The sequence below is a fragment of the Pelodiscus sinensis genome, chromosome 14 (assembly GCF_052426305.1).
Source record: "Pelodiscus sinensis isolate ZL-2025 chromosome 14, ASM5242630v1, whole genome shotgun sequence".
Lineage (NCBI taxonomy): Eukaryota > Metazoa > Chordata > Testudines > Trionychidae > Pelodiscus > Pelodiscus sinensis.
The window spans coordinates 32,547,768-32,571,976 of NC_143065.1; the positions used below are offsets into that span (position 1 = coordinate 32,547,768).

The 24,209-nt window shown below is 47.1% G+C and overlaps 1 protein-coding gene across 5 annotated transcripts in view; it reads left to right on the top strand.

The window, feature by feature from the left end:
* Nucleotides 1–24,209, top strand: part of KLHL25 (kelch like family member 25) — a 101,314-nt gene that overhangs the window by 54,275 nt on the left and 22,830 nt on the right. The window contains exons 1-3 of one of the 5 annotated variants that reach the window (XM_025181718.3): nucleotides 4,218–4,418; nucleotides 4,842–4,886; nucleotides 20,961–21,040. The exons of 2 other annotated variants lie outside the window; for them this stretch is intronic. The gene's annotated coding sequence lies outside the window, so the exon portion shown is untranslated. Of the gene's footprint in view, nucleotides 1–4,217; nucleotides 4,419–4,841; nucleotides 4,887–20,960; nucleotides 21,041–24,209 lie in introns of those variants that run through there. 2 more of the 5 variants (XM_006110842.5, XM_006110840.5) reach the window with 2 other exon arrangements.

A 24,209-nucleotide genomic window follows, 5' to 3' on the forward strand; every position in this document is an offset into this window, starting at 1 on the left:
GAAAATCCTCCGTAGGGCAAGAGATGGATTGTTTTTCCATTTGGTTCCTCCCATTGCTGCCCTCCTCACTGTCTCCTGTACTGTCAGGTGCCCCCAGGTGCAGCTCTCTCTGTCAGATTCACTCCAGCAGTTTGCTTCACTGTCAGGCTTTCTGCTTCTCTGTGTGCTTGTGTTGTGCCCATCACCACACTGCCTAGGCCTGCTGCCTGCTGTCCTCATGCTCCCTTCATTACCACTAAAGATATAAACAGGTTCCTCCCCATCACGATAAGGAGTCTATCGGTTTTCAGGGCTATTACTCCTGTTCTGTAGCCCCATCCTCTCAGGACTCCACATTGACAGCTGCTATGAATCACTCCTCCCCATTCTCTCAGTTACAAAAGGATGGATGTCAGTCTGGGTTCACACACAGCTTGAGGAGATAAGGACTTTGCCAGCTAGAGTAGGCAGCAGTTGGAAATTGCGCTGAGAATTAACAATTACTACATTACATTCCTTGATGGTTCTTTTATAGTCTGGAGCAGCTGGACAAGACTCAATTGCAAAGGGAAATATCAGTTTCATTTTGTCTTTAAATGTTGCATTGTGCCATTGTTAAACAGATGTTTTCTGGGTGCAACAGCAGTCACCCTGCTCGAGATTCTGCTTGAGATCCACAGCAGCTCATTAACCTAATTAACAGGGTATTTCACCCATTGGAACACACAGACCTCTGCAGCAGCAGCTTTTCTGGGAAATGACAGAGTTTTAGTTAATTTCACCAATCTTGTATAGCCTGGGCAAACGCAGGGAGCAAGGATTTAAAACAGTTTGGCTACGTCTATAGTGCAAGCCTCTTTCGAAATAGAGCATCTAGACTACAATCAGTACTTTTGAAAAAGCAAGCCGCTTTTTTGAAAGAGATCACCCAGGCAGTTTGGATGCTCTCTTTCGAAAAAGCAGTTTGCATTACATAGCACCTTTTTTCAAAAGAGCACTTTCCAAAAAAGGCATTATTCCTCGTAAAACGAGGTTTTCTGTGGTTAAAAAAACTGTCGCGTTCTTTCAATTTACTTTCACGCACACCCTTTGATGGGCTATAGCTGTTATTTATTGCACATAGTCCCTTCTAACTGTAGCTACATGTTATCCCATTTCTACCCAGGAGGAAATATGGGACTGTATTTTATCATATAGCTTTTTATTGGGGTGTTGCTTCAATTAATCCTCTTATCAGTCATCTCTTCCTCTTCCCACTCTCTTCAGAATGGGCCCTGCAGGCAGTATCTTTTTGCGACACACCAGGGGTACGTCTAAACTACATGCCTCCGTCGACGGAGGCATGTAGATTAGCCAGATCGGCAGAGGGAAATGAAGCCGCGATTAAAATAATCGCGGCTTCATTTAAATTTAAATGGCTGCCCCGCTCTGCTGATCAGCTGTTTGTCGGCAGATTGGGGCAGTCTGGACGCGCCGCGCCGACAAAGAAGCCTTTCTTGATCGGCACAGGTAAACCTGGTTTCACGAGGCATACCTGTGCCGATCAAGAAAGGCTTCTTTGTCGGCGCGTCGCGTCCAGACTGCCCCGATCTGCCGACAAACAGCTGATTGGCAGAGCGGGGCAGCCATTTAAATTTAAATGAAGCCGCAATTATTTTAATCGCGGCTTCATTTCCCTCTGCCGATCTGGCTAATCTACATGCCTCCGTCGACGCACCCCAGCAAAAAACAGGGACAAGCAGAGGCATAAGTAACTATGACAGGAAACTCTCAGGGCATGTCTACACTGCCACCCTAGTTCAAACTAGGGTGGCTAATGTAGGCATTCGAACTTGCAAATGAAGCCCGGGATTTAAATATCCAAGGCTTTATTTGCATGTTCCTGGGCGCCGCCATTTTGAAATGCCCCATAGTTCGAACTCCCTGCCAGCAGCTACATGCAGCACGGACTAGGTAGTTCAAATTAAAGCTCCTAACTAGAACTACCGTTACTCCTCATTGCAGGAGCGATCACATTGCGGAGCAATCACACCTCACGTGCATTTTTGCACAAAAATATCGAAAGAGCAGAGGGATTTTTCCAGTGTAGGTATTCCTCTTACTATGAAGAATACTCCTTTTTGTGCAAGAACTCTTGAGCAAAAAAGTGTGTGTGGATGGGAAACGGGGTTTTTTGCACAAAAAGAGGCAATCGAAAAAAGCACAGGTGCCCTGGTGGCCATTCTGTAAATAGCAATCTGAGTTTCCTTTAGAGAGAGCATCCATGGAGTCTGGATGCTCTCTTGCCAAAAGCGCATCACTTTTCCAATGCACTTTTGCAGTGTGGATGCGCTCTTCTGCAAGAAGCCTGTAGTGTGGATATAGCCTGAGACAGGAATAGAGCCCAGCATCCCAGGCCTATTTTTGAAGCAGATGTGGCCCTCTAAATTTCGAAAGTGAAACCACCTCGGGGTACAGGATCTTTAGAAAAAGGGAGTTTTTTTGAAAGACCAGTGTCAGATGGCAGTTTCACTTTCGAAATAGACTTTTCGAAAGAACGCTGTGATGCAATTATGCAAATGAAGTGTGTGATATTTAAATCTCCACTTCATTTGCACTTTGGATCTGACTAATTTACATCCCACTTTTGAAAGAGGGATGTAGTTTAGACATAGCTTTTATGTCCATGCACCAGCCTCTTCTTATCTCTCTTCTGCGCCTCTGCATCCTCCAGAGATGCTCTAGTTCAGGAATGGGGCCCCTTGAGGTTTGGGGTTCCATTCAACTGCAGCAGGGTGAGCTGGCACTCCACCCACCCAGCAAGTCTATGAGCCTCAGTGCCCCCCTGCACGGCTGGAATGCCAAAACTAGCTCCCCAATGTAGTCAGGGGGAGTCTCAAGCCTTCTGGGTTGGAACAAGGCACAGCTGCATCTGGCCCACAGGCTCTGCCTGATGAGTGGGAGGAAGCAGCTCAGCATCGCAGTGCAGGGAAGCTCTGTCCCTGCGCTTGCTTGCAGGCTCCACCCCCATCAAGCCCACTGACCGGGAATATTCCTGCAAGTGTAGGTGGTACACAGCCACATGTGCCCCTGCCCCCTCCTGCACAGACCTCTGCACCTTCACTCCCAGACCCCTTCTGCACACTAAATCCTTCATTTTAGGCCCCACCCCAAAGCTTGGGGGGGGGGGGGTCTCACAGAATCTACTATCCTCTGGACCTAGGGGAAAATCCTGAGCTTTGGCTCTCCCTTTCCTCCCTCTCCCCCCCAGTGGAGTTGGAATGAAGTATCTTTTCTGCATGGTCAGTGAGGGTATTTTTCTCCTTCTCACTGCAGGGCCAGGTCTGTGAGGATTTCCTCCCTCCCTCCCCCCCCCCACTTTTCACTTTCATGTGGCTCCAAACTGATTTTTCTGTAGGTCAGTGGCCTTCCACACAAAAAAGGGTCCTCGCCCCTGCTCTAGCTAAGTTCAAAGTGACAAAGCCTGCCAGCCTGACCTATTAGCACAACATGGAACCTGTGAAAGAGCCATTCAAGTGGCAAGGAAGCCATTTAACAAGCATTGGCCAAGGCCAGGGATATCCGGCCAGTTTCTGAATTTACTGTGTTAATGGACAGGCCTTTCGTTTAACATTTTTTTAAAAAAAATATTTCTTTATTGTGTGGCTGAAGGTTATAAAATCACAGCTCTTAAACTGTTGTCCCGTCCCCAACGGGCTGTCGGGCATAGGGAGACCAGTTGAATAGCCCTGCCTAGGGCCCCAGAATTCCTAAGGCTGTGATGGAGGCAGCACAGGGGGCTGATGGAGAGTGTTACAACAGGTGCAATCGCAGAAGGGGCTGCAGAGCCTGATGAAAGCGCTGCCCAGCACCGAGAAAGCCGGAGGAAGGGGGCGGGGGGGGGGGGGTTAACAGGTCAGACTCAGGCGCGCTGGCAGAGCTGCGCTGGAGGACAAGCTGGAATTAGGAAACGCTGAAGTCCAGCTGCTCTTGCACCATATGCTAAAGCTCCCTCGGCTGCCCGTGCTGTGTCCGCTGGCCTCGCACCTTCAAGGCTGTTTCAAAGGCTCCTCTACCTTTAAGAATCACGGGGGAGGGAGGGGTTAGGGTCCAGCTGCTTCAGCCCCACCCTATTCCTTAACTCCGCCCGTCACCAGTTTCCTCTAATCCGATTGGTTGATTCCGCTGTCACTCACCCTCTCTCTTCTACGAGTCGCACCTATGGCCGACGCTCCAATCTGTCACAATACAGGGCGGCGCTGATTGGTCGCCCTCTCTCTCTCTCTCTCTGCTGGATGATGTCTCCTCCTCCAGCTGGGAAAGTAGTTCTTGTCAAGCCTCTGGTTACATTGTATCCAGTGAGTGAAAGTTACCTGGGGAGGCGGAATGGGCCCGAGCCCGGCGGAGGAGCGAGCGTGACCTGGGGACACGCTCGGAGCCCTGGAGCAGATTCCTGACCTGTGAGTATCTGTGCAGACCCGGCTCCCCCGAGGGGCAGCGAAGCAGCATGATGCGTGCGGAGAGAGGTGAACACAGGCTCCTGGCTCTTGGAGCGAGTTCCCAGCGCCTGGGATAGCGCAGGACAGGGAGCAACAAACTGTGCAGTTGCTAACCATGTCATTTGCAGAGTGCTTCGGAAAGGGGGAGTGGGAAATCAGCGAGGCAGATCTCAGCTAGGAAGGAGGGGAGAGAATGGGGCAGTCCTCCATATATTGGATGCCGCGTGTGGTTGATGGCAAAGTGACACTTGAGGGAAGGGGAGGATGGTTTGCTAGCTTTTTCTCGTAATCAGTAAGTCATTTAAAGAGGCTTTGAGAAAGAAGTAGCTGCAGTTAATGCAGAAAGCCAGAGAGAGATTAGTTGATATCTTTTCCCTCTTTCAGGAGTGTTTGGAAAAGCTTGGAAGAACACTTCCAAGGGGAGGAAGGGTGAGTAGGCTGGTGTTTTTTATTGAGCATCGATGGAGATTTATTTTACAAATTGGAGTTTAAGGTTGGGGGGAGGTTTAGGAAGAAAAATCCGTTTGCTCTGACTTAACCCTCGTGCTCAAGATGTGCTATAATAACTGCTCAGTGTACTACAAATATTTGTGTCTGAGCACCTGAATAGTCAGACGTTGTCTGTCAAGTCCAGATCGTCAATGCTTAATCGTTCTCTCTTACAAGTTTATTAAAATGTGCAGCGAGAAGTGTGGAAAGACTCAACAATATGGTGTCAGACAATTAGGTGATAGTGTGAACCCAGCATGTTGTCGGGATAACTGGGTGCATTGTTCTCATAATCCTGGAGCTCTGTACAGTTTGTATACACTTAGAATATTAGCAGTGAAATATTTAACAAATGCTTTGGGCACTGGGCTTTTTTTAAACAAAGTGACTGTTCACACCTAGAATACAGTGTTGATTCATTTTTTGTTTGTCTCTAAATATTTCTCCGGATCCTTCTCCAGTGATCTTCCTGATAAAATAATGAACTGCAGAAATAGCAGCAGCAACACAATTCTGAAAGTTTGCAATTTTGTGTAAATGGTTGATTCAAATGGACTGATTGTTATGTCCTGTTCTGTTATGACAGCGTCTGCCATGTCACATTGCCCTTCCTTGGGTTTCTCTAGGAATTAAAAAGTTACAGCTCTATTTTTCATAAGCCCATTAATACTGTTTGAGTTCAGACTTCTTTACACCAAAGAAAACAGCTTCATACAATCACTCCTTTCAGGAGGAGCCATCTGATCGTCAGGGATACCTCTCCATATGGAGACAGCCCGCTTGTTTAATCTCTCTTCTTCCTTTGCTGTGGTCTTCTTTCGAAATAACAAGCAGAGCATCCACACTACCAAGCCCGTTACTTCGAAATAATGGGCTGGTTATTTTGATATAATAACTCCTGCTTTCCACAAGGAATAACGCTAATATCAAAATAGTTACAGTAGAGTCTTGATTATCCAACCTAAACGGGACCAAAGGATGGTCAGATAATCGAAATGTCGGATAATACGGAAAATACCTTGCGGGGGTCCAAGGTATTTTCCCTGTCAGCTGCCACTCTGCAGACGCTTGGCTGCTTCATGGGGAGTCGCGCTGCCCCCGACCTCCCCTGTCTCCCCCAGCCAGTTGCGCTGCCCCCGACCTCCCTTATCTCTCCCAGCCTGTCGTGCTGCCCCTAGTCCGTCTGTAAAGCACCAAGCACAGTGTTATGCAAATAATAATATGGAACCCCTGCAAATGCTAGTGATTTCCATTCTATTGGTGGTATCTTCAGGGCAGGCACAAAGTATGATGAGGGGACATGTGGGAGAAACTTGTACTGACTATTTGTAGAGCTTTGTGTGGATACAAAATTTCCATCCATATCCGCATCTGCAAAAGTGATCAACGGATATCCACGTATGTGGATGTCTATACCTGCAGATATAAAGTGGATAGCCATAAATTTGTCCTATATACAAAATTTGTATCCACGTTCATATTGGTAAAAATAAGCTATGGATATCTGCGAATTTGCAGGTCTCTACCTATTCTCCTTGCCCCTCTAATTTTCCCTTTCCAACTCATGTTAACCCATCCTGGTCTCTTTTCTCCAGAATCTGGCTCCTGTTGATATAGGAACATTTTGTTCTTCTTCAGGTGATATCCCCATGGATGCTCCTCTGTTGGTGTTGAGTGGTCCCCGGAGCCGCAGATCAGAATTTTTCTTAGCAGTTGACGGTTGGGCAGCTCACACACAAAAGGTGCCTCACACCACTTGACCATTAGGTGCCTCCTGTGACAGCCCTGATTCTCTTCCCCTCCACTCCCCTCAGTTCCTCTTCAACTGGATATGGAACGAGGTGCTGACCTTGGGCACAAATGATGCGTGTGGCCTTATAGTGACCCTGTCCTTCGTGAATATAGTATATGGTGGACCCACTATGAGGGCCCCTATCTCACTAGCCCTCCTCACAGAGGTGATGGCCACTAGGAACAGCATCTTCATGGTCAGGAATGGAAGTGGGCAAGTGGCCATAAGCTTGAATGGGGGCCTCATGAGGCAGTCTAGAGCTATGTTGAGCACCAAGGCTGGGGCTCTGCAAGGGGGGATATAGGTTGTGGAGGCCTTTGAGAATCGCCTCGTAATTGGGTGGGCAAACACGGATGCCCTGTCAATACACTCATGGAATGCCGCGATCGCTGCCAAGTGCACCTTGATGGATGCAATGGATAGGCCTTCATTCTTGAGATAGTCCAGGATTACATGGAGAGGGGCTGCACCAGAATTGGCTTGTGTCTGGTGGCACCAGGCTGTAAATTGTTTCCATTTGTGCAGGTAAGTCTTCCAAGTGGATAGCCTCCTACTATGGGGGAGGATGTTTCTCACCTGTTCTGAGCATTGGGATTCTACCCCCTGAAACCACAGAGAAGCCAGGCGTGGAGATGCAACGTGTGTGGTTGGGGGTGCAGTACCTTGCCCCCGTTTTGAGACAGAAGATTGCATTGGGATGGCAGTGAGATAGGTGGCTTGACTGCCAGGCTCTTCAGGTATGGGAACCAATTCTGTCTGGATCATGATGGAGCTATCAGGATGACCCGAGCCCTGTCTCATCGAATTTTGCACAGGATCCTGGGTATCTGCAGGACTGGGGGAAACTAATAGTGGAGAGATTTGCTACATCACCCATGGATTCCTCACCCTGTCCTACCCGAGAACAAAAATGGTGACACCTGGAATTGTTCTCGGTTACGAAAAGATCTATTGTTGGGTAGCCCCATCTACGGAAGACAGACTCTGTAACCACAGAGTGTAGTTCCCACTCCTGGTCAGTGGTAAATATGCAACTCAAAGTATCAACCATGACATTGTTGACTACAGGTAGGTACGATGCTTTGAAGACAATGCCATGTTGGATGCACCAGTTCCAGAGTCGAATGGCTTCTGTGCACAGGGATCAAGAGCGTGCACTGCCTTGTCTGTTTTATATAGAACATGGTTGTTGTGTTGTCTGTTAGGATCCATACCGTATGGTTTGTAATGGCAGGAGCAAAGTGCCTACATACATTCCTGACTGCTCAAAGTTCAAGAAGGTTGATGTGCAACATGGCTTTGTGCAGTGACCATGTTCCCTGTACTGTATGTTGTTGCATGTGTACTCCCCACCCTATTAGTGAGGCATCTGTGGTGATTTGTACTGATGGCTCGGGCTGCAGGAAAGGAACGCCCGCAAGGAGGTTGTGGTGTGAAGTCCACCACTTGAGAGAGTCCAATACCTGCCTGGGACAGTGATGTTCTTTCCAAGAGGGTGTCGAGATGGCTTGTAGACCGAAGCTAGCCAGTGTTGCATAGCTCGGAAATGGAAATGTGCATACTGGACAACATACATAGTGGCTGCCATATGGCCCAGCAGTTGGAGGTAGGTATGCATGGTGGATGATGGGTTCATAGTTAGAGCAGTTGCTAAGTCCCGGAGTATATTAAATTATTGGTTTGGTAAAAATGCCTGTGCTGATATGGAATTGAGGCGAGTTCCAATGAGCTCTGTGTCTTGAGTCAGTTTGCATTTCGACTTCTGCTCATTTATAATGAGGCCAAGGTAACTGAAAAGGTGTCTGGTCTTGGAGACCATTTCGTATGTCTTTGCTCACGATCGACCCCTGATGAGGCAATCGTTGAAGTATAGGAAGATGATGAACCCCCCCCTGTTGTCGAAGACAGGCTGCCACAGCTGCGAGGATCTTTGAAAAAACATGGGGGGCTGAAGACAGTACAAAGAGGAGGACTGTGTACTGAAAGTGGTTGTCCCCAATCTTGAACCAGAGAGGGATGTATCGTGACGTGGAAATAGGCATCTTGTCGAGGGCTGCGAACCCTTTGTCCAGTGCTGGGATTATTGAAGCCAGTGTGATCATCTTGAAATGCTGTTTGCGTAGGAACCTGTTCAGCTTGTGAAGGTACAAAATCGGCCTCCATCCCCCCAGATGCTTCTGGATAAGAAAGTGGGCCGAATAGAAACCTCTTTCTTTGTAGGATTCGGGTACCTGCTCCACTGCGCCTGTTTGAAGGAGGCGGTCAATTTCCTGCCTGAGAAGAGTCTCGTGAGAGGGGTCCCTGAAGAGGGAGGTGGAAGAGAGGGATGTGGGGGGAGAGACATGAAGGGTATGGAGAATCCCTTGTTGATAATCTCTAGAACCCACCGATCCGATGTTATTGAGCCCCAGTGTCAGAAGAAGGGACGTAAACTATGGGTAAAGGTACGTTCTTGGCTTCTTGTCACTGGATGGTTGGGGAGGTCGGGCAGACCCTCAACCAATTCCTCAAATCTGCTGTTTCGTGTTCTGGGATCCCGAGGAGTGTGCTTGAGATGGGCACTTCCTTTGGGGTTGCTGTCTGGATCAGTTGTAATCGTATGGTCTTTTCAGAGGGCAATTATAATTGTCTCTATTTCTGTTGTAAGGAGTATATTTCTTTTGCCGGTACAGTGGTGTGTACATGCCTAGGGTGTGCAGCATAGTGCGAGAGTCTTTGCTACTGTGTAACATCGCATCTGTGTTTGCTGCAAACAGCTTATGTTTATCGAAAGGAAAGGTCCTCCACTTTCAACTGTAGTTCTTTCGGTACCCTGCTACAAGTAACCATGAGGTTCTTCTCATCACTACCGCTGTGGCTGTTGTTCTACTCGCTGTATCAGCAACATCAATGGCTACTAGTACAGCAGTACAGGAGATAGTATGAACTTCGTGGATGAAGAATAGAGAATGTGCCTCTTGGAATCAGGTGTGTTCCATGAGTTCAGCCAACTTTGAGTAGTTGTCAAAGTCATGGTTGGCTAGCAGTGCTGAGTAGTTAGCTAGTCTAAGCTGTAGTGTGGCTGATGAGTAGGTCTTCCTGCCGAAGGTGTCTAATTTTTTGTATACTTTGTCATTAGTCGCAGAATTAGTCCATGGAGCCTTGGAGCATTGGTTCTCTGAATCCAACACCAATGAGTTAGGCTGGGGGTGTGATAAAGAAACTCCGTGTCCTTAGGGGGGGACGAAGTACTTTCTGTCCGATTTCTTGCAGGTTGGTTGGATGGAGGCAGGAGTCCTCCAAATGTCATCTGATACCTCCATTATTGCCTCATCAATGGGAAGAGCTATCTTTCCCTGAGATGATGGCCGAATGTTCTTCAAGAGGCGATGTTGTTTCTCCTTCACTTCTTGGAGATGCACCTTCTGACTGATGGCTACTCTTTTAACAAGGTCCTGGAATTGGCTGAGGTCATCTTCAGAGCCCATAGTCCTACCTATTTTTTTATCCAAAGCCTCATGCATCCCAGAGAGACTCTGTCCTTCACAATTTAGATGTTCGGCAGGCACTAGCCTTCTACATTAGCAGAACACAACAATTCCATAAATTTCTACGTCTTTTCTTGTCCCTTGCAAACCACTCCAAGGGCACCCCGATTTCAGCGCAGCGTATCTCTAAGCTGATAGTAGCCTGTATAATACAGCGTTACTCCCTTCAGAACAAGCATCGACCAGCCCCACCCAGAGCACATCCCACTTGGATTGCTGAGACATCAACCGCCTTTCTGAACAATGTTCCACTGAAGGATATATAACCGTGTGGCCACCAGCAGTGCTTTTTTTGTTTAAAAAAAAAAAAAAAAAAAAGGTGCCGGTGCTCCAGGGGAAAAGTTGTTGAGCTCTGACTGGAGGTACTGGTACTGTATCTGGAAGTGCCAGTATTGCATAGCAGGCAATACCATCACAAAAAAAGCACTGGTCATCAGACCACTCCTTCACCAGACATTACGCTATCATGCCTCAAATAAAAGCAGTGGCTACGGCAGTACTATCTTCCGCCGCTAAGCAGTCACTCCAAGTCCCACCATCCTCATGGGGTACTGCTCGGTAGTCACCAACAGTGGAGACCCCACAGAGACATCACCCAAAGAAGAAAAGGAAGTTACTCTGTTCTTCAAGGTGTGTGCTCCCATGGGTGCTCCACGACCCTCCCTTCCTCCCCTCTACTCGGAGTTGGTTTATCAGCTTGGGCATAGATGAGGAACTGAAGGGGGTGGGGGTCGGGCTGTCGCACGAGACGCCCAACTGTCAACTCCTAAGAAAAATTCGAATCTGCAGCTCCGGGGACCACCGTCACCAACAGTGGTACACCCATGGAGACACACACCTCGAAGAACAGTCATTACTGCACAAGGTGAGTAACTTCCTTTTTTGGGGGCAGCTCTGGAAGAGCCTCCCAGTATCTGTTCTCTTCTATTTTCTGGCTCAAATCTAATCTTATCTGAAAACAAATCTTGTCTGCTTCACCTGTTTGATTCCTCTTGCCTTTTGCTATGGCTGTAATAGGATTGAAGTTGATGAGGTGTGTTGGGATAAAGTTTGTATACAGGTTTGCTGTGTGCAATAAAGGTGGGTGGGGTAGTGACAGCTTGCAGCATTCCTCTCTAGTGTTATCTCTTTGCCTCATTATTTATATTATTGAAGTGCCAGGGAGCCCCAATCATGGATTGGGATCCAATTGCACAAACACAGAATAAAAAGTTAGTCCTTGCCCCCGAAGAAACAAGATGCTTGTGTCTAAAGCCATCACTAAATTCACTCAAAAAGGCTAACAGCCGAACTATAGTATAAATGTACAAGACTTGAACCAGTGCCACTGAAGAACTAGCTCTTTCTATCCTTCTATTGCTTAGATATAGGGTAGAGAAGAAAAGAGCTATTAGAGCTAATAGCCAAACCACATCTCACCCACGATGTATGCAATTTAATACCATACAAGTGAAGGAGCCAGGGTAGTTAAGTGTATGAAGAAGATAGCTATAGGATAAATTAACTCTGTGTCCTGTGTGTACCATGTATATGCTATATGATTTCATGATGCTGGAGGGACCACTGTAGATTTGCTATCTAGAGTCAAGGCCAAGAAATAGTATCACTTATCACTGTGTTACTATCTCTGCAAGGAACCACTAAATCGACCACCAATCACTCTCTCAGGGTATGTCTACAGTAGCCCCCTAGTTCAAACTAGGGAGGCTAATGTAGGCATTCGAAATTGAAAATGAAGCCCAGGATTTAAATATCCCAGGATTTATTTGCATGTTCTCGTCTGGCTGCCATTTTGAAATTCCACTAGCCCGAAGTAACTGCATGTGGCAGTGAAACAGTAATTCGAACTAAGTCCTTAGTTTGAATTAACTGTTACACCTCATTCCAGGAGGAGTAACAGTTAATTTGAATTAAGGACTTAGTTCAAATTACCATTTCACTGCCGCGTGTAGCTGCGGGCAGTTACTTTGGGCTAGTGGAATTTCAAAATGGCGACCAGACAGGAACATGCAAATAAAGCCCGGGATATTTAAATCCCAGGCTTCATTTGCAATTTCGAATGCCTATATTAACCTGGATTCTGGTACTCCACTGAAAAGAGCGACAGGGAGAGTTTCTCATGTAGACCTCCTGCAGTGGAGATCGTGACATAACTTAAGATATATTGATAGAGTGATGCTAACAGCCATAGGGATGTGAATATTGATGAAGAAAGACACAGTAGTCACATGGCTGGAGTTGCATAAATTAGGTAGACCTGCCCTCAGTGGGACTCAAAGTAGCCTTGCTGGAGGGCCAGTAATGTTTTCAGGAACATTTACTGGTTGATGTGATGAAACAAGAGAGGCAGGATATGATGGCAACTTGTCTGTGGGGTATGGAACAGAACAGGGGTAAAGGGAGGTGGGAACAGGACATAAGGATATAGGTGAGTAGAGCCCTGCAAATCAGTGGATATCCTCTTTATATCCACAGGTATATGTATCCATGTGTATCTGCAGCTCATTTTTGTGGAGATGGATTCAGATATGGATACAAATGTTGTGTTTAGAACCCTGCAAATTTCTGGATATCTGCTTTATATCCATGGATATCTGCATCTGCAGATGTCAGCGTGGATATCCGTGCTTCATCTATGTAGATACAGTTGCAGATGCGGGTACTAATTTTGTATCCACACAGGGCTCTACAGGTCAGGAAGGTCCTGGACACTGGCGTGCGTATGGGGTGTGCCAGGTGTGCTCAGGCACATCCTAATGTCTTAGGGTTGCCAGGTGTCCGGTTTTCTACCAGACAGTCCAGTTTTGGGGGGCTCTGTCCGATTAAAACAAATCCAGAAAATACCAGACATGTGCAATGTCCAGTATTTTCTGGTTTTCCGACTGGGCGCCTGGGAGCCTGGCAGGGGGGAGTGGCTGGGTGCTGGGAGCCCTGGTTGCCTGTGAGGAGGAGGGGCAGCCCAGTCTGTGCTCCTGCGCGTTGGTCAAGTGTGTGGTGGAGCCGCAGCCAGACTGACTCGCAATTCTCCTGGACTGTGCAGGGGGCAGGAGCGCCCTGGGATCTACACTGCCCAGGTCAGTCCCACTCCCCACCGGCTAATACGCTCCTCCTCCCCTGCCCCCTCCTGGCTGGCTGGTTGGTTCTCCCCCACTTCTCCTTCCGATCTTCCCCGGCCAGCCCTGCTTCTGGCGGCCAGTTCTCCCCTCCTCTCTCAATCTCCCCCAGCCAGCCCCACTGTACCCAACCCTTGACCCTGCCACCAGCTCGACCTCCCACTGGCTGGTTCCTCCTCCCGATCTTCCCTGTCCAGCCCTGCTGCACCCCCTGCCAGCACTGCTTCCAGCGGCCAATTCTCCCCTCCTCCTCCTGAGCTCCCCTGGCCAGCCCCGCTCCTGCTGGCCGCCCCCCCTTCCCCCTGATCTCCCCCAGCCAGCCCCGCTTCGCCTGACCCCCTCCCCCCACTGACCAGCTCTGCTTCCCGTCGGCCACCTCCCCCTCCCCCCCCTCGCTTCCTCCCAGCCAGCCCTGCTCCCCTCCTGGCCAGTCCCTCCCCGCCGCCATGAAGTGTGTCCGGTATTTTTTTTAAAGACTACCTGGTAACTCTATAATGTCTCAAAAAAAAAAAGTAGCTTTGTGTTTTAGTTTAATCGCATGATACGCTCTTTTAGTTTTAAAGTATGGATTGCTGTATTATGCAATAAGCGCCGAACTGCACATGTAAAAAACAAACTAAGAAGTACAATGTCCCATACTTGAGTGTATTTTTTAAGTAAAGTTTAGTTGTTAATTTTAAAAAAATTAAGTTTAGTTAAGTTTTAGTTTCTTTAAGTTTGTTTGATGAATAAAAATAATGTCCTTTATGATTGAGTATTCAATAAATGTTCACCTTAATAAATAAATAAAATTCCCTGGGTGCACACCCTTATGAAATGTGCTACGCAAGCCTATGGTCCTGGAGTAAATGGAACAGGATGGGGCAGACCCGGCCGCGGGGTCTGTGCTGTTGACATTGCTCACTGAGCAGATGGATTGCTGAAAGGGTCAGGTTAGAAATACAAATGTCACAGATTGTTACCAAGAGCCAGATTTATTCTCATTCTTTATAGATTGTAATTGAATTGGGGCAAATATAGTCAGCAAACTCTGGCTGCTAGAGAGCCTGCTAGCATGTGTTCATCGGTAACAAGCTGCATCAGACCCTATGTGTGACCTTCAACCGCCATCAATGTGTCTTTGTTCATCAACATTCACATCCTCATGGCTGTTCGCACCACTCTAGCAAACAAGGGTTGCTGAATCATCACTTGCATCAGAGCATAGGTACGTTGCTTCCCTGGTCCTAGGACACTGTGACTGAGCCATCCCAACTTGCAGGCTTGCAAAAAAGCGCTGTGTAGACAGCTCCATTTTGCGCAAAAAAACCCTTTTGCGCAAGAGCCGTTCTTCCTCATTTTTTGAAGAATGGCTTTTCTGTTCTTCCTCATTTTTTGAGGAAGAACGGCTCTTGCGCAAAAGGGGTTTTTGCGCAAAAAGGAGCCGTCTACACAGCGCTTTTTTTTGCAAAAACCTCTTGCACAAAAGGGATCCGAGGAGGAAATGCAAATGAGAGTGTGATGTATGCAAATGAGCACTCCATTTGCATGTCCTCTTGCGAAAGACGCTTGTAGTGTAGACGTAGCGTTGGACTCAGTAGGCATCACCAGTTTTAACTGATGGTCTGTTAGCCTGAAGACAGGCAAGCTTCAGATTGAAGCCCGTTGGAAATCCCTTTGATTTACTGTTTGTTGGTGCAGAGGCGAGGGTAAAACACCATGTAAGGTAACAAGAATGGCTGCGCTTCTGCTGACCCAGTAACTCCTGGGTTAAGTCATGTGGTTCAAGGCTACATGTAGCCCTGAATAGTAAGGGATAAGAACTGTGTATCTCTCAGGCTGTGTCTAGACTGCATCCCTTTTACGGAAAAGGGATGCAAATTAGACATATCGCAATTGCAAATGAAGCAGGGATTTAAATCCCCCCGCTTAATTAGCATAAAAATGGCTGCCGCTTTTTTCCGGCTCGGAGCTTTGCCGGAAAAAAGAGCCAGTCTAGACGCGGATCTTTTGGAAAATAAAGCGTTTTCTGAAAGATCCCTTATCCCTCATTTTGGGATAAGGGATCTTTCGGAAAAGGCTTTATTTTCCAAAAGATCCGCATCTAGACTGGCGCTTTTTTCCAGCAAAGCTCCGAGCTGGAAAAAAGCGGCAGCCATTTTTATGCTAATTAAGCGGGAGGGAATTTAAATCCCCGCTTCATTTGCAATTGCGATATGTCTAATTTGCATCCCTTTTATGGAAAAGGGATGCAGTCTAGACACAGCCTTAGAGTAACACTCCAATCTTTTTCTTGCTAAGAATGCTTCTTAATTTCTGAATCTTTTCTTTTGGCTCGAAGTTGATTCTTGTTCTTCTCAGGGCCTTTAATCACCTTCAGGGATTGACATTCCTGCTGGCCAAGGCTAAACTCCCTCCAGTGCCCATCAACACCAGTGCATAATAATCTGTGAAGACACAAGGTCCGCCCATCTTAGCATGAAGTGCTGAACAATGTTGCCTCTAATCTTTTCCATCCAGTGCAAAATAAATGTTTATGTGCACAAAGGCATGTGCAAATGTGCACCACTAGTAGAAACAAAAAATGGTGCTGTGGGAGCTCTACTAATCAGCCGGGTGGCATCTGAAACCTTCCTGAATGGCCACTAAAGTGCACGGGTTACAGGGAACACTGGTGCTGAACTCCTGCCAGTATCTGGAAATTGCACCAGGATCTCCTGGCAGGGCAATACAGAGCATCAGGTTATCTGGCTGGAAGCTGAATTTAAATTCTGGATTGAAAGCTATAAGGAGAAGTGGGTCATGCTGATAAAGTATGGGGTAGAGCCTCTGATTGACCCTGCCAGCCAAGCGCCTACTTTGTCACCTAGTTTGCTTGTGTTCGTAGTCAGGAATGGCATTTGAGCAGAGGGCAGGAAAATCTGTCTGCCCCCTAAAGGCATGTCTACACAGCAGCGTTATTTTGATGCTATTCCAAATAACATGGTGTGTGTCTACACAGCAAGCCATTATTCTGAAATAATGTCGAGCTGGAGGACTTCTTACTCCAAATCCTGTAACCCTTGTTTCACAAGGAGTAAGGGCAGTCGAAGGGAGAGTGTTCTGTTTTTAACATCCTGCTATGTAGACAGCATCAAAAGTCAGGTTAAGCTTCGATTTCAGCAATGCAGTTAATGTAGCTGAAGTTGCATAACTTAATTTGACTTTGTCCAGTAGTGTAGACGTACCCTCTGATTGTAGCATCTTCAGCAGATACTCTGCCATGACGTAATGGACTGCTTCTTGCCTAGTGCATATCCACGGCTGCATAGCTCACTACGATGTGTGGGCATTTGAAGTAGAGATGTTAAATATCAGTTAATTGAATAGTTGAGTAACCTCATGAATTCTTATCGGTTAGTCAACTATTCTATAGCCCCTAAGGGTGGGGCCGGCAGCAGTGCGAGGTGCCAGGTGGGAGCTAGTCCGCAAGGGGAACCAGTTTAAAAACCAGTTCCCCTTGTGGACCCGCTGCTTGTCGCTCTGTGCTGCTGCCTCTGATAAAGAGGCAGCAGTGCTGGATAGCATCAGCCCCTGTCTGGACCCAGAACTGAGCCGGGTTGCTTGCCTGCCTGGCTCGTAATGCACTTTAAATGCAGAGCCACAGCGGAGGGAGGTCCCGGACCCGGAATGAGCCAGAACTGAGCCGGGCTGCAGACCAGCCTGCAAAAAAATTTACTGGGGGGAGGGCAGAAATGTGTGTAGTCTACAGCATTAACCTATAAGCTTTTGCTAATCGGTTAATCAACTACACTATTACATCCCTAATTTGAAGTAGACAACTCTCCTTTCAAGTGTAGTAGCAGCTTGGGTCTTTCTTAGGCGACTCTCTCCTGGAGATACACCATGGTTCAGTCTTTTCCATCCCTGTGAGCTTCATTAGGGAAGTGGCAGGGAGGTGGGGGGCGAAGACATTCTCTAGCTTCCTCTGAAACTCTGCATCCGTTTCACAAACCAATTGTGATGGATCTAGTTGAATGGAATTCATTCACTCATTGAGCTAGAGGGCAGGTTGAGGGGAGAAAAGCCCACAGCAGCTCCTAAAACAAATTCCAGGCTTTGAAAAGATCCCCTGGGCTGAGACATTACAAAGCTTTTGTCCACAGCCCTAACATGATTTCTCTTAGTTGGATAATGGTAAAAGTGTGGGGGAGGGGTATTCCCAGGACTGCAAGCCAGAGTTTAATAATGAGCATGGAATAACCCGCCTTTATTGCCTCTGGAGGTAGTTTAATAATAAGACTTACAAAGCATTCAGTGTGTGGCGTGGGGGTGGGGATAGTATTTGTCTATACACCAGCTTGCACCAGTTTAACTGAAGACATATTCCTAAACCAAGATTGTCTACAAACACTATTGTGGTCTGAGGGGGGCTTTTCTTGGTTTAGCATAATCCATTTTATAGGCAACACCAGAATCCCCCTTTTCCTCTTCCCTTATCAAATGCAGTAAAATTTCTGCTTTTTACGTAGCACAACATAAAACAGGAGTAGAAAATAAACAGCCGGCAGCCCAGATGCAGTTCATCAGGGTTAGCCCCTGGTGGGCTGCCAGATGCTTCATTTACCTGAATATCCACAGGGACAGTAGTTCACAGCTCCTGTGAACCGCGGTTTGCTGTTCCCAGACATAGAGAACTGCAGAAAGTGGTTTGGGCTCACCCCTGGCATAAAACATAGCTCGTAATTTTTAATACCCAAGCATTTAACAAGCCATTACAATAACCTTGGAACTGAAGTCACCGTAGAACATAAGGGAAGGATGGCAGAAGATGGTGCATGTGTCTGGACAGCCTGGAATATAAAGAAGTGATGCACATGCCAGTTTCTGAGTTTAGATGTATATGAATAAGCACACAGAAGTTCAGATGCTTTCCCAGTTCACCTCTAGATGATCCAGTCTCCTGGATCCTGCACATTTATGTTTGGAAAACAGTGTGATTGCTGTTTGAGTCGAATCAGTAGAAGTAAAACTACATTTTGCATGGTATTTCTGCCCCCCCCCACAGGAAGTGCCAGGCTCCCTGTGAAAGAAGGAAGAAAAAAATGTCCGTGTGGGATCTTTCAGATGGCAAAAATTTGGGTTGAGTTAGTGCTTCCATGTTTTCAGTCCGATCCTTCATCCCTGCTTCAGGTGCCTATTTTTGAGTGGGATGTGTTAATAAAAGAAAGGTACTGTAGCATGCCAGCAAGACAGATTCTGCTGTTACACAGATGTGAATCCTAAGGGCTTGTCTTCACTACTAGCTAAATATGCACAGCTGCAATTGATGTGGCAGCATTGATTTAGTGGATCTAGTGAAGATATGATCAATCAATCAATAGACGAACACTCTCCCATGGACTTCAGTACGTCACCTCCCCAAGAAGCAGTTGCATCTCCCATTGACATAGTGCAGCATAGACACTGATGTAAGTGCTGTGTCAATTTAAGTAATATAACTTAAGTAGCTTAACTTATATTGTCTTATCACGTTAGTGTAGACCAGGCCCAAGTAACTTCATTGACTGCAAGGAAGTGACATTGCCTGAATTAGAAGGTGCAAAATGACAATTGCATGTTTGCTGCATTAGTCACTTTCTTAGGCCAGAGAAGAGGGTGGGAACGAAATTTACAGATATGACCAGATTCCTGACATTAGTGGAGTTACTCCAGATTTACCCAGCTGCAGCTGGGTACAGAGTGTGACCTCCTAGCGTGTAGCATCCAATAAATCAGTGGTTGTGAATTGGAAGTCCATGGCTGAAAGTAGGTATAAAGCAGGTACAGTGTCTATTAGACTGGGCAGAAGTGTTCTGCCAGGTTAATCTGGCATCTGACCAGGTTTCACTCTCAACATTTTCTGTATTGCACTAAGTGTGGGTTGCTATTTTTACTCCTCCCATCTCAGTACTGTTTACTGGAAAATGTAATTCGTAACAAGTGTATTTGTTTGGAGCCAGTCTAGGAGACAGGAACAGAGGGAGCTGTGAAAGTTTGGCACTGAAGGCAGATCACCTAGTATGTGCCGGTACACAGACCAGTGTCTCCTAAATAGTACAAGTGGGGTTGCAGGTCTGGATCCTGCCAAGAGGAGTATATATTCCAGAGATTTCAGGCTGTTTATGTGAAGTGACTTGAAAGTAGCATATATGCACCAAATCTTTAAGACAACAATTAGAGCTGCTTCTGGCATCTCCAAAAGGGAGGATTTATTCCCCTATCTTGTCTATTTGCTATCTCCTGTTTGTCTTTCCTGGCAAGATTTCCTCATTGTGTCTGTCATTTTTATTCCTATTCAAATGTTTGATCCAGGTCTCTGAGCAATGTGGATTATGTGAATAATTGTAGCTCATATTTATAGGGTGCACATCATTCTAAAACATTTTACAGGCTGTGTGTTTTCAAGTTTCCATAATGTGGAAATGCAGCCATATCTGATGAGAAGCTCTTTTAATAGAGCAACCGTTCAGGACAGGAAGCAAAGAACACACTATCCAAACGAAACTATGGGTAAATATTAAATTCCTACACTGTTATTCTCTGAGTAAGGTTGCCAGATGGTTTCAACAAAAATACTGGACACACTTGACATTACCGTATATTCCGGTGTACAAGACGACCTCTGATGTTAAAAAACATCCCCCAAAAATCGGGGGTCGTCTTGTACGCCGGATGCCCCGCCGCCGGAGCCCCTCCGCGGCTTTGAAAGCCTCGGGGGAAGCCGGCGGGGGGGCATCCCAGGCGCGCATGGGCTGCCCCCCCGCCGGAGCCCCTCCGCGGCTTTGAAAGCCTCGGGGGGAAGCCGGCGGCGGGGCATCCCAGGCGCGCATGGGCTGCCCCCCCGCCGGAGCCCCTCCGCGGCTTTGAAAGCCTCGGGGGAAGCCGGCGGGGGGGGGCATCCCAGGCGCGCATGGGCTGCGCCCCCGCCGGAGCCCCTCCGCGGCTTTGAAAGCCTCGGGGGAAGCCGGCGGGGGGGCATCCCAGGCGCGCATGGGCTGCCCCCCCGCCGGAGCCCCTCCGCGGCTTTGAAAGCCTCGGGGGGAAGCCGGCGGGGGGGCATCCCAGGCGCGCATGGGCTGCCCCCCCGCCGGAGCCCCTCCGCGGCTTTGAAAGCCTCGGGGGAAGCCGGGGGGGGGGCAGCCCAGGCGCTCCTGGCGGCTTTGCTCCTGGTGCCTCTGGTCTGCTGGGGACCATCTCCAGCAGACCAGGGACACCGGGAGCAAAGGAGGCGGAGGGGCGCTGGGGTATAAGATGAAACCCTATCTTTTAATTAAAAAGATAGGGGGTCGTCTTATACACCCAGTCGCCCTATACGCCGGAAAATACGGTACATCTTATTTAGAAAATACCGGACATTTCTATTTTCTCATTTCTATTTTCTCAATTTGTTTCCCAAACAGAAAGCTTAAATACTGAACTATCCAGTTCAAAACTGGACACCTGGCAACCCTATCTCTGAGTCCAGTACATTAATGCTGTGGATGGGAGTGCAAAAAAGCAGGGTGCAATTTAGATAACATTTTTTAAAGTACTTTGTGATAAAGGATTCTTAATTGCCAGAAAATTTCTCCTCTTGCTTCAGGGGAGAGAATGATCTTTGGCCGAGGTCAGGAAGAAATATTCCCCCGAGGGTTTATATTGCAAAATTTGGGTGACTATCAGGTGAGTTCTGCCTTTCTCTGACATATCCAGCACTGGCCCATCAGGCAGGCTTGTTCAGATGTGGAAAGAAACGCTCATTGGCGTATCCTGGTCCTGTACAAAGTAGTAGGAGTGTGGTTGAGTTCTGCGGGAGCAGGTTTTGGTACTGCATGGGTGAGCTTTGTGTCACTCTAGCCTGGATGTTGAAATTCTGCTCTCCTGCTTTCGTTCTTAAGTGACAATGCTGCTCCAAGAGAGCCCACTGGATATAGAGGGGAAGGTCCAATCTCTTTGCAGTTCTACTGCTGTGACTCTCTTGATTAAACTACAGACCTACAGGCAGAGCCAAGAAGAGCACTGAATGCAGTAATTGATCTGAAACTGTGGTGCCTGAAGCCAGACACTTGCGGCATTTTTTTAGGACTATATAATTCTGCCCCGGCCCATATGGCTATGGTCATTTACCACTGCTCTGCCCATTTGTAGTTTTACACTGGTGACTGAATTTCCCTATTCTTCCTTATGGCTTTCCCCAGGTTTGTGAGATGTGGGATGATTGTTGCTATTGGTTCAGAGATGAGAGTGAAACACCATGTAGGATACTATTGTGGCCTGACTTTGGGTTTCCCAGAAAATTTCCCAGGAGTACTAGTGATGTTCTGCTACTGGTGCCAGTGCCTTGCCTTTACGGATCATGTTTCCTTCCAGTCTGCATTTCTGCTTACATTGCTCCCCTACCCAGAAATATGCATGCTAGAGACCCTGTCCTTGTTTCTCTGAATGTTTTAAAGTTAGAACATTTGTCATAGGCCATGTGAAAAGAGACAAAATAGGTGACACGAATAGCAGAGGCAGCAAAAACCAAATAGAATAAATTAAAAGGGAAATTGAGCTGTTCTAAGCCAATGCCTTTAATCCCAAAACTTCATGGTTAGCATTTAAATGTTAATGAAAGTTCTGCCTGAAGCTAGGAAGAGCCGGATTCCTGCAATGAGAACATTGGTTTTCTAGCTTCCAATGCTGCATGGGCATTTTCTCCCAGGCATTGTGAACTGGGGGCATGTCAGACCTCAGTGAAAATGTTTTAGGTAGTTTTTTAGCAGCAATGGTCTAAGAAAGAGCCACCCTTAAACAGCGCCTCCAAGTGCTGTATTGAGATTATACGCAGTGTTTGGTTCACAGTGGTTCATAGGACCAAGGTTGCTCATGCATGTTCAGGTAACTGTCGAAATTTGGCGAAAACAATTCTGAATGACAGTTTAAAACTTTTTAGCAATTGTTGGACCAGAAATTTGTAGCAAGAAACTTGTTACTTTGTGTTATATTTAACAGGAGAATACTGAATAAACAAACTTGGTTACCCAATCAGGGGGCAGAAACTATATCATGTGATTTAGTAATCCAACCATGTACTGTGAATTGTGAAATCAAACCGTGACCAGCTCTCAGGCTGTAAAGTTATTTGTCCAAACTGCTTGGTGAATTCTTATGGATATTAGTAGGGTCGCCAGGTGTCCAGTTTTGAACCTGACAGCCCAGTATTTGAGCTTTCTCTCTAGGAAACAAATTGAGAAAATACCGGACATATAAATGTCCTGTATTTTCTAATTAAGTTTTTATTATGATCGTGCATATCAGTACGTAGTTGCACTGCGAGAGCGTGTCTGCCAGCTAGGCAGTATGCAACTATGCAGTAGAGAGCAGGGGGGCAGGGGCAGGCTGGCAGGATGGAATCCCCGGGGCCAGACTCGCCCGTGTGCCCCGCCAGAACTGTGCGCAGGACGGGCAGCACCTGGGATCTGCATGTGCCTGGGCCAGCCCCGCTCCCCGACGGCCAGTTTCCCCCCGGGCAGCCCATTTCCCCCCTACCCCCTCCTGGCCAGCCCTACTTCCCAGCAGCCCCCCCTCCCCCCATGCTTCTGAGCTGGCCATTCAGAATACAGAGCTTGAAGAGGTGTGGAAGGCAAAGATAACTCTGAGGAAATGTTGTGCCTACTGGTTTCTTGGTTCTACCCAGAAACTTCCAGCCCAACTTAGTGCAAACTCAGGAGTAGGGATGTTAAATATTGGTTAATTGAATAGTCGAATAACCTCGTGAATAGTTATCGAGTAGTCAACTATTCTGTAGTCCCCGGACTGCCTCTTTTTGTTTATCGGTTAATCAACTATACTATTACATCCCTACTCACGAGACGTTCTAAATTATAGAGGCTTCCCTCAATGCCTTTAGGTTGTATGGTCAGCCCAAAATACCTGATACTCTGCAAGTTTCAGTCATTGTATCAGGGGTTGCAAGGTGAGATGTGGGGGTGCGCCTTTATCCCTATACCACCAAGGAAGTTTCTTTACACGATAGTTGTTCTTCTTTCTTGATTGCAGCATAGTGTGGCCACAGTAGGTGAGAGGAGAGTTCAGCAATCTCTGTCTCACCTTTCTCCCTGGTTCTCTGCACTGGCTTTATCCCCTCTAGAGGCTATTGTGATATTTTTAGTTGTTCTGTGGAATCAGAGGAGCTTGCCCTTCCCATGAGTCAGGGAACTTCCATCTTTGTCTTGGGCTACTTATTGTCATGGTTGCTTTCCTGCCTAAATGAGTATATGGAAGATGTCCAACCACCACCCATGCTGCTGTGTTGTAAGAACTCTGTCTCCCCTAGTGTGCTGGGACTGACTAGACCCGGGGAAATATTCTAGCCTGCAGACATCCTTGGCTATCTGGCAAAAAAGGCTGATGGTCCCAGACCCTCATCAATATGGAAGAGGAGCTGTTGTTTGCCTCCACCTGCCCTGAGATCCTGTGAAGACAATGGAACAAAATGACTGCACCAAAAGAATCCATCTCAGACCCACTTTGCTCAGTCAGGTCCTCTGTTATTTGAGCTGGAGCTTCTATTTTAAGACTGTCTCTGTCCTACCTTGAGGACTTTTGTGTGCTCTTAAATAAACCTTTTGTGTTCTGCATAGTGGGTAGTAACTAGAAAAGGTATATAGGGATAGTTCTGTGTGCAAAATATTCCTAATCTGGATTGCCCCACATTATTTTAGTAACTCTATAGGATCATCAGGAAAGCCATTTAAATGTTCTGTCATAATTTAGGACCAAATGCTGCTCTAAGTTTCTACATTAGCAAAGCTCTTAAGGATGTAAGCATATGCTTACATTTAACTCAATTCAGTAATGCATTTAAACA